Source organism: Triturus cristatus, chromosome 10 (genome assembly GCF_964204655.1).
Source record: "Triturus cristatus chromosome 10, aTriCri1.1, whole genome shotgun sequence".
Classification (NCBI taxonomy): Eukaryota; Metazoa; Chordata; class Amphibia; order Caudata; family Salamandridae; genus Triturus; species Triturus cristatus.
This window is the reverse complement of record NC_140593.1, coordinates 1,242,216,743-1,242,227,798: the sequence shown is the minus strand read 5'-3', so window position 1 is coordinate 1,242,227,798 and position 11,056 is coordinate 1,242,216,743. Positions and strand designations below refer to the sequence as shown.

General features: G+C 40.7%; 1 long non-coding RNA gene across 1 annotated transcript in view; it reads left to right on the top strand.

Moving 5' to 3' along the window:
* LOC146797183 (uncharacterized) overlaps nucleotides 1-10,501 on the top strand; it is a 73,569-nt gene extending 63,068 nt beyond the window's left edge. The window contains exon 4 of the long non-coding RNA XR_014969694.1: nucleotides 10,197-10,501. This is a non-coding gene — a long non-coding RNA (uncharacterized LOC146797183). The remainder of the gene's footprint in view (nucleotides 1-10,196) is intronic.
* The last annotated feature ends 555 nt before the right edge of the window (nucleotides 10,502-11,056 follow it).

The following is an 11,056-nucleotide window of genomic DNA, read 5'->3' as shown; positions in this document are numbered from 1 at the left end:
GCTGCATCACTGTGTACTACGTAGCCTCACTGCTGCACCTCCCCCCCTGAGCACATTCACTAGGGTGCGCAGCGCGATTGCATCACATGCACCCCTACGGCACACCATTGTCATCCCTGTCTGCGCATGTTCACAAGCCTGACTACGACACAGTGATGATGCTGCGCAGAATGTGGCCGGCCACGTGTGTGTAGGCCCATTGCAAGGACAGGGCTGACACAGATGTAGAACACCTGCCTGGCTGAACCCGACATGCAGTTGAGGATACATCTTTGGCTCATGCTGCGCTAATAGCAGCACACACAACAGTCGGCATGTGTGATACCTGACCCCGAGCGGGCATGCCCTCTCCCATGTGCCCCTTCGGCCGACCACGCAGACCGGGGACATACCACATAGCAACATTGTCGATTGCGTGACGGGTGGCGCAGACACTACAACAGAGACACACGCATTAGCCACATCCTTGGCAAGGCCCACACTGAACCACACCCAGAACCACGTGTGTAGGAGCCACACACCTACGCAGTACTGTTGTACGCCAGGCCAGCCCACTCCGCTCACACTTACAGGGGGGACATAACAAGTTACATTTCCGGGATCTTCCCCACTGGCTGGGGTGACATGGTTGCGTCCACTGTCCACTACACTCCATACACCAGCGGTGTGTGTCGACATGGATATGTGTGTGGTCTGCATACTGCAGTCTGGTCAGCACATCCACGCCACACTTGGCATTGTGTACATGCTTATTAATGGTTCACTTGCCTCCTTTGAACATGCCTTGTTCCCACCTCTCCCCACAATCTACTATTGTGTGGCTGAGGTGCCATGCCGTTGATGGCTTGTGTACATGGCTAGCCCAGGTTACCACAGTAAGTTGTGCTGGTAGGTAGGCATGTTGTTTGGCATGTTGTATGTGAGTTTGTAACATATGCATTCCCAGAGTTGTGAGTTGCACGATTGTGGGGTTGAGGTGTGTGGTGTGTTCATTTAATACTTACCAACAAGCAGGGCATTTCCGTAGGTGCCATCCTGGAAGCACCGGTTAATGATGGACTGCCAGAAGATGTAGGAATCATGCACACTGCCTGGGTAGTGGGAATGATGTTCAGGATGCGGAGGATGGTTGTCCATTTGCGTCTGTAGTGGGCAATGAAATACTCTGTTGTCATGTCTGTGAGGCTATTGCGTTTTCGGAAGGTCTGCGGTCTTTGTCTGCGCTGACTCTGTGGTAGTCCGGGTAGGTGGTGCGGCGGGGTTCCGGGGGGTGGTGGCGTTGGGTGTTGTGGGCATGTTGGGGCTCCGAGCTGCATGATGAGTAGCTCCATGGCATCTGTTGTTCTTCAGGTGTGGCTGTGGACTGGGCTCCCTTTTCTGGTGCCGGTTGAGGTCCGACTTTACACCAGGTCAGAGCAGGTGTTAATTTCCTGCTGCTAACGCGCCTTATCGCATGTTTTGTGGTCATATCGCCGATGTGGCTGGTCGTTGAAAATGTTGAGGAGTGGTGTTGTCGCAGCTTTTTGCATGGGTACGCCTACTCTGCAAACATTAGCGATAGTTGCCGAGGTCATCAGTGGCGATGTTTTTTGCGGCTGCTATCGCAGGTAAACTGCTGCTATGGGCTGTTAGCACCAGCTTGTGAATGGGGTGATAAATTTTTCGGGAGTTTGGCTGCGCTAAAGTGCCGTTAACTCGGCGATAGCGCCTTGAGAATATGGCCCTATGTGGTATAGAATCATTTAAAATAACTGCCAGTGTGTGCACATTCGCGCATGCGCAAGCTCTTAAGGCCGTCTTTAAATGGACTTTTAACCCATTCCAAGATGGCCACCCATGCAAGCGCTGCACCTGCATAGGTTTTAATAGTCATTAATGCATAATAAATAATCAATTTTTCTACTTTATATGGACATTTATCTTTTAATTTAAACTTCAGATAAATAATTTAAATTTACCCTATCCATGGAGTTTCCCTATATGGGTGAAAGTAAAAAAAATTATTTTACACCCAAAAAATTGTATAAATATTTTTATGTTAAATATTCCCATACATTACTTTTAGTTCGTCATTTTAAATGTAAATAAAATAATACATTCTACTGCACCATTATACTAATTTTGAATTAAATCTATTAACAATTAAAATATATTAAATTAAAGGTGTTTTTTTAAAGTTCAAATAACCAAAATAAATTACACCTAAATAAAACAAGCATTTGCAATGCAAATAGGTCTTGCATTTTTTGTGAGTTAGAGCTATTGACGTTGTAAATGGCAATGTTTTTTACCTACACGTTTTATTTTTGGAGTGAATGTATGTAGTGTGCAAAATCCCTTGGAAAGGTCCTGCACTTCGTAATAAATATATTGAAAAAGACGCAAAGTATGGATTGTGTCAACAATTGCTTGGCACGTACCTCATGGGTGAAGTGTGCTTTACTAATGCGAAACTCATTAATAAAAGTAGTGCTTACAGACTAACCAACGCGAACTGGATCGGAGCATGGGACCAAATCCCGTTTTCTCTTTCATTTTCTAGACTATTTGACTCACTCTCCTGCGTCTTGGTTATCCCCCAAACACTGGGAGGCAATGAAGTTTGCCAAGGGGGCGGGGGGCAGGGGGGCTTCGGGGGTACATGAAAATGTATTCATTGCCTAGTTGTCAAAGGTCGCCCAGTGCTATTATTAAAAGTGTGCAGACTTCATTAAGATATTAAGGGTACTTTACTCGCATCTATGAGAAAATCGACAATAACTAAACAAAATGCCACAGTGTTTTAGAAAGTACTGGTTGCTTAGTTTCATTGCATTAATTTTTGTATTTACTCTTTTACTCAGCATCCAAAGTAGGTTACTTAACCCCAAATCCCCGAGTTGTTAAATGACCCATAGAAGGCAGTGTTTTACAGTTGAGCAAATGTGTCCAAATGTAAATTTGGTGGTGCCATGGAATGATCAGCCAATGAGGTACTCGATGAGCAGGTATTTAACTACACGTTCAAAACGTACGGTATTGTGGCTGTTGTTTGTTTGTACATAACCACCTCTCTGAATGTGTTTATTAACACCGAGCTCCATCTACCAGACAGTGCTCACAGAGGGGCCACTAAAACACAGAACAAAATGTATTCATTTATCCTGAGTGCGAAGGCACCCGGAAGGCTTAGGTGCCCACCCAGAGAGGCTAGGGATCTCAGCGCTTCTACAGACTCTGCCGTGTTCCTCTGCACCCACAGGGCACAACTCAGAATCTGCGGCTTCTGCTAAGAATAGGTGAGAGGGATGAGGTTGGGGCATGCGGGAGTTGCAGGCAGATTTCCAGGTTATTGAAAGTGATGATTCTGACGTGAGGCAATGGAGACTGACTTTGTCTGTTTGTCTGCACCAGTCTATTTCTCTATCATCTACCGGGCTCACTGTCATGTATCCATTCATCTCTCTTTGTTAGAGGTGCACGAGCCAATATATTAATTAGAAGGTAGAGCCAGCCGGAGATGAGCCAAGCGTATACGAGCCAGTGGTCGGGCCATGAAAATGATCGGCATGTTAATCATACAGTAAACATGATGTAAATGTGTGATAATGTCTCTTCAGAAATCAAAAAAGTGCATTTCTTTAGCGCCTCACCTCAGTACACAAGATTATAGCACTGAATTGAGAGGAAGTTATTAAAAGTGCTTGTTTTAAGTTTGAGTTAAAACACTGCCGCTCCTCCCGCCCGACAACAATGCCATTTGTGAACTAAGAGGCGTCAGTTGTATGTTATGGACCCTTACAGACATTACTGATTGCTATAGGCGAGTTCTGAATATGGTATTTACTGCATTGTAATTATTACGCGGTGTAACTGTTGGATACAAAGATTGAAGCATGCATAGTTACCCAGGAAGACCTTTTTAAAGTCTGAAATTGCTGACTTTATTGCTCGTAATTCACACACGGCCCCATTACATATTATCTGGGACTCACTAAAAGCCTTTGTTCGTGGTATTATTATCGCCAAAGACGCAGAAGAATGGCGTACTATTAAACAGACTAGGACCTTACTCTATCAAAGAATCTGTTCTCTGACTCAGCTTCGACAATCAAATTTCTCTAGTCTTGCGCAAAAAAAATTAAACGAGGCCAAACGTGAATTAAGTACGCTTTTTGCTACACAGAGTGAACAGCAATTCCTTATACAATCTCAAAGGAGTTATGAGGAGAGTAATTTTTCTGGCAAACTCCTTGCTTGGCAGGCTAAGGAGCAAGCCGCTGCAAATTCAATTCGTACTTTGACGTCTCCTACCACTCTGTTAGACACATCACAGCTTGATCTTATTGGTACTATAATGCTTTCTCACTATAAACAGATATATAGTCATCATCAGGAAATAGACCATTCTAGGCTTTTAAATTTCTTAGCAAGATATGATATGCCTTCTCTATCTCTGGCAGATAGTGGAGCCATGATGAGTTTATTTTCAAAGTCAGAGCTGGAATTAGTGGTAAAGAACCTCCCAATCGGTAAGGCCTGCGGCCCGGATGGCCTCCCCGCTGAATTTTTTAAGGTTTTCTTCTGCGCCTTTTCGGATTTGCTACTACAATTAGTTAATTATATGTTAATGGGTGGGCAAGTTCCAGATTCTTTTGGGGAGGGCACAGTTGTCAGTTTTCCTAAAAAAGGCAAAGATCCCAAAGATCCCAATTCATATAGGCCTATTACATTACTTAACACTGATTATAAGATCCTTACCAAATTATTATCAATACGTTTTAATCATATTGCTAAGGATCTTATTCACCCGGATCAGAATGGCTTTGTGGCAGGTCGACAATTAGCCACAAATACACATTTTCTCGTTGAGGCTTTAGATTATTTTCAGACCAATAAAATTTCCGCTTTAATTTTATTATTAGACGCGGAAAAAGCTTTTGACTTAGTGGTATGGACAACTTTATTTGTTATTTTAAATCACTTTGGAATTCCTCCACAGATTATTAGCTTAATTCAAAATTTGTACACGGGTGCCAAAGCAAATATAATCATTAACTCAGTTATGGTTGGTAAAGTATCGGTTCAGCGGGGCACCAGGCAAGGCTGCCCCTTGTCCCCTATTCTTTTTGCTTTTTTTATTGAACCATTAGCCACAGCTATTAGGGAATCCGTAAATATCTCTCCTCCTATTCCCTCCATGGCAAAAATCAAACTATATGCCGACGATATTTTATTACTGATTAAGTCGGATATTCAATCTCAAACTGCCGCTCTTCAACTTTTTGAGGAATTCGAACATCTGGGTGGTTATCGCATTAATAAAAAAAAAACTGAAATATTAGTCTGTGGGGGGGGGGCGAGGTTGAGCTACATACTGATTTATCTGGCTGTATTAATTCTAGACCGAAGAGGTATCTAGGAGTTATGTACTCGGTTTTGGTTTCCGAGTTAGTTATGTTAAACTTTGATCCTCTTCTACGCAAGGTTCAATCTTTATTTAATAGATGGGAATCGTTGCCATTTTCCATCCTAGGGCGAGTGGCACTTATAAAAATGTCTATTCTGCCGCTATTTAACTTTTTATTCTCTGCCATTCCCTGTTTTTTGCCCAGTAGTTTTTTTTCAAAAGTACAATCACTATTCACAGGGTTTATATGGGCAAAAAAAAGTCCCAGGATCGCAATGCGGATCCTTTACGCCGATACAGAATTGGGAGGTTTAGCTGTACCCAATATTAAAGATTACTATAGCGCATATTTTGCCCAATATTTAGAGCGGTTTAAATCCGGAACGCAGACCCCAACTGTGTTTATTAATTTCTTTATTAATAGAATTTGTCATGAGGTTCAGATTCCTTCTCCGTTACATATTTCTAAATTACCGAAACTTACTCGTTATAAGACGATGCTTTGGTTTTTTAAGCGTCAGGATGTCTTTCTTAAAAGATATTCTCTCCCGCAATTTAATCTTAGAACTCCCTTAAGGAATGCTCTCCTTTATTTAGGAATAAAAATTGGAGTTGATACTGTATTACAATGGGCACTTTTGGGATTTCACTCTTTGTCAGATTTCTTGAGGGAAGGGACATGGTTGTTACCTGGAGAGATGCAGCTTCTAATTCCTGGGAACTTTATGTTACTTGGTTCGTATGCTTTTATTTTTAAAACGTTGGTACAAGTTGAACCAGTCAGCATTGGTTCCTCCAATCAACTATGGGATAATTTGTTCACGATTTGCAGGATGAGGAAGCCAGGGGTATGGAAACGTGTTCTTGCAGAATATACTGCGGATGATCTTAGTCAAAAAGCAATGAAAAAATGGCAAGAACAGGAGAACCATGTACTTACTATTAATACTTGGAAAATGATAAATAATCTGAATTTTAGTGTTCTTCGAGGATCTAATTGGAGAAGAATGCTGTTTTTCAGTAAATGGCTTCTGTACCGTACCCCTGCTGCCATTGCTAAAATGTTTCCCAATACTATTGCCACTTGTTTTAGATGCCAGCAATATACTCCTGCAAACTGGTCCCACTCTATAGCTAACTGTGTTAAAATAATCCCGTTTTGGAATGAGATATTCGAATATATGCAAAAGTATTGTGGGATTCGGATTACTTATAATGTTAAATTAATATTGTATGGCTACGATTCCGATCTTGGTTTGACAGAACAGTGGGTTAAACTATTATTTATTGCAATGGCAGTTGCAAGGTCATGCAGAACTGGAAGTCAGTTCATGTCCCTCTCTTTACTGCCTGGTTGCAAAAAATTAGGAATGTTAGAAAGTCTGAAATGCGATATGCACAGCGAATAGGCGGGATTATGAAGTTTGATAGAATTTGGAATCTTTACTTTGTGTAACGGTTGATTTCCGTTTTGTGTAAATTATTTTCTTTATGTAATTCTGTATTTTTTCTTTCTGCTTGCCAATTTTTATTTATTTTTTCTTTGTGTGCCAACTTATGGTTGTATTAATTGTATTTTTGACACAAGATTTTCAATAAAAAAATAAAATTAAAAAAAATAGTTACCCAGGAAGTATGGCGAGTCAAGGCTACCCAAAAATGAAAACTGCCATGAAACTCTGATATCATGTAATGTCCTCTGACTGTTGGCTCAATAAAGTTTGTATTAAAAAAATAAAAAAAATAAGAGGCGTCAGTTGCCATGCATACTTCGAATGTTGCCTAGAGTCTTACTATATTTAGAGTAACATTAAAATCTAGTTCGTTAAACACGAGAAGTGTTTGTACAGCACGCATCTTGAACTCGCATATTTCACGGTGGCAATAATAAAGATGAAAATGGAAGTGCCGGCAGGCAAGAAAACACGAACGGGAGTGGGGGGGGGGTGGGGGAGGGTGAGAAGTCACAGACTGAGCAAGGGGGCGGTGCGGTGGGGAGACAGGGAAGAAGGAGTAAAGGGACCAATAGCCGTGGAAGGATGCAAATGATGAATGAGGAGGGACTAACAAGCCTCAAACCAATCAGAAGGCAGCATTTAAGACAAAAGCTAATGGGCAGAGAGTGGGTGGAGCTTCCACGAAGCTTCCACACTACAGTATATACTGCATGGCTCGCAAAGTGATGGCAGCGCATTAGCGCTGCAACGCTAGACGAGACCTAAAAGAAAATAGTGTTAGGAGTAGAGGGACCAATAGCCGTGGAAGGATACAAATGATGAATGAGGAGGGACTAACAACCCTCAAACCAATTGGAAGGCAGTATTTAAGACAAACGCCAATGGGCAGAGAGTGGGCGGGGCTTCCACGAAGCTTCCACACTACAGTATATACTGCATGCCTCGCAAAGCGATGGCAGCGCATTTGCGCTGCAACGCTGGGCGAGACCTAAAAAGTGTTTAATATGCATTAATAATTATTAAAAGTGACATAAAGAATTAATTAAATGTAATTTAATAACTTTTTAATAAATTTTTTTACATTAATGTATACATTAAAAAGGGTTGTCAAAATATTTTATAATTAAATAATACATGTTTTACCTTTAGAACGTTTTAACCTTAAATTATATTGATTTATATTTTAAACTATTGTGAATAATTTAATGTAATTCGAGATAGTTGAATGGGGTTTTATTATTATTTTTTGGGGGGGTGGATGCATGCCCCTCCCTAAACCCCTCCATACTCCTCCCTAAACCTCTCCCATTAAGTAGTAAGTGGGCCCCTTTTTCTAGCCACTCCCCCCGGTCCCTCCCACATGTACAACTAAGCAGTAAACTTACATGTGTGGAGACCGCCTCATGGAAAAGACAGGAGAGGTGAAGGTGGAGATTTACACTCGTAGGTTTGTGAATCACATTTTCTAGTGCTTTAGTAGCAGTGTTGTAGCACTACTAAACAAACTACAAAATTCAGGATCAAATGTAAAGGGGAACACACTCAAGGCCCTCCAATCAATGCCATTCTTGTATACTTGCTTTTGGTGTGGAGGATCTGCGTACAACCATGTGAGGGTATGGTGAACTATGCCTCCTATTTGTACTGTGCACGATGAGGAAGGTAGACCAGGTAAGATTTTGGCCTGGCTGAGTAGGCCAGAATCCAGCGTGGCACTGATCACGCAGATCCACACAGGAGAGCGCACAACACTCTATTCCCCTAGCCACAGCTTTCCAAACTTTTCATGTTGGTGACACACTTTTTCGACATGCATCATTTCGCGACACAGTAGCGTGTGAGCGTAGCGAGCGAGCCCGAACCACCTATGGGTGGTTCCGGGGGATTCTCCTCCCGAGAAAATTTTGAAAAAAGAGTGGGCAAATGGTGCATTTTCAAGCAAATTTGAGAAAGCAGGAAGGTTAATAAAGCAATTGGGAATCTGTTCTAACAAATACAGTGACTGGCAAAACTGTCTATCGCTTGTTCTTCTGACATCCTAGGTGCGCAAAAAGAAACTATTGGGTGTGAGGTTAGGTTTGTGCCTGAAACAAGAATATAATCATGCACACATTGACACATGCCCCAGTGATTTACGGCACTAAAAGGGTGGGTGCACGCACTGCCAACCCTTTCAACCATGCACAAAGTTTGCCTGCTGCCTTGCTGAATATGAGTTATACAAAAATCCGTTCAGGAAGAGGAAATTCTGAGTGTTAAAACAATCATGCAACTTATCAGCCGGTCTCTGCGCATTGAACTCAGGTGGGACCGCTCTCCTCAGCGCAGCGCGCTAAAAGGCAACAGAAAATAAGACGAGTCATATGTTTTTCCATTCAGCACTTTGAGGTAAAATTAACTGCATATAAGAGATAAGGACAAATACATATGTCATAGAAATTGTAAATATCAAAATGTATGGGGACACAACATATCTCTCGAAAACCTTTCATTGATTTAAAAAAATATATATGATTTGTAATATAACACACATACATTTCCAAAATGTGTTGTCATTTATGAGTAACAATATGTAAATATGTGCACGAATTAAAACATTTGAAAAAAACCAACACCACTTACTATTTTATTGAGATGAGTGAGGTGGATAGGACGAAGACAGCGGGTCAATATTTGGTGGAATATTAAGGACACTCGCATTTCGTCATTAAGTATTTTCAAGCTTCCACGTTTCTGTGTCATGTTTTATTTCAACTAATTCTTGTGCAGAAAGTGTAAAGTTCCCAGTTGCAGTTGAAAGAAATGGATTTCTGATGCAATCATAGTCTTGGAGTTCAACACTTGGGAAGTAATGATAAACTTTCTCTCCGAGCAATGTTAAATCGTCAACAATCAGCGGGCTGATATCACATTTCAGCTGGCACTCAGCAGTTTTGGAAAACATTTCAAAATGTCCTTCTTTCACTTTGCTTTTCCATATTGCTATTTTGCCTCTCATAGCACGCACAAGAATTAAAAAAACTGAATAAAAACAACAGCACTTGTCTTACTATTTTAATGAGATATACGAGGCTGATAGGATGAACACAGCTGGTCAATATTTGGTTGTATATTAGATAAAGACACTCGCATTTCCTCATCAAGCATTTTCAAGCTTCACGTTTCAGTGTCTTTAAGTTTGTCATCGTTGAAAATGATACTTCACAAATTTATGTAGTAGAAAACTGCAAGATAATTTTTAACCCTTTTTTACCTATGTTTGGATGCATTTTTTGTAACAGGATTTCAAGAGCTGTCTAAATCACCCTCTTCATGCATCATTAACATACTTCAATCATTTTTTATTTCAGCTAATTCTTCTTCTTCAGTAAGTGAGAAGTTCCCAGTTGCAGTTGAAAGAAATGGATTTCTGATCCAATCATAGTCTTGGATTTCAATAATTGGGAAGTAATGATAAACTCGATGTTAAATGGTCAACAATCAGCGGGCTGATATCACATTTCAGCTGGCACTCAGCAGTTTTGGAAAACATTTAAAAATTGCCTTCTTTCACTTTCCTTTTCCAAATTTTTATTTTGTCTCTCAAAGCACAAATTTTATCTACTGCTGTTAAGATATTTTCTCCTTTTCCTTGCATACTGGTGTTAATTTTATTCGAATGTTCAAATATGTCAGCAAGATATGCCAATTTTGTGCACCAAAGTTTGTTTTGAATTAGATTGCAGAATTTGTGTTGCTGATTTTCCTCAAAAAGTTTAAGCATAATTTCCCGCAATTCGTATACACGACAAAGCACGCGACCTCTTGAGAGCCAATGAACGTCTGTGTGCATTAGAAGCTTTTTAAACCTTGCCCCCATTTGTTCACAAATATGAGCAAATATTCTTGATTTAAGAGGTCGGCTTTTAATGTAATTAACCATTTGAATCACTTTGTCCATAACTTTTCTTAATTCATTTCCAATGGTTTTTGCGACTAGTGCCTCGCGATGTAAAAAGCAATGAGTAAATATGATATTTTCATTTTCTTTCTTTGCTAAAGCTATAAAACCTTTAGTTGAGCCAACCATTGAGAGCGCACCATCCGTGCATATCCCGACACAATTTAACCATTGAAATTATTTTCCCTCATGAAGCAATCTATAGTTTTAAATATATCCTCACCTCTAGTTCTCAATGGAAGTTCAAGGCAACACAGGAATTGCTCAATA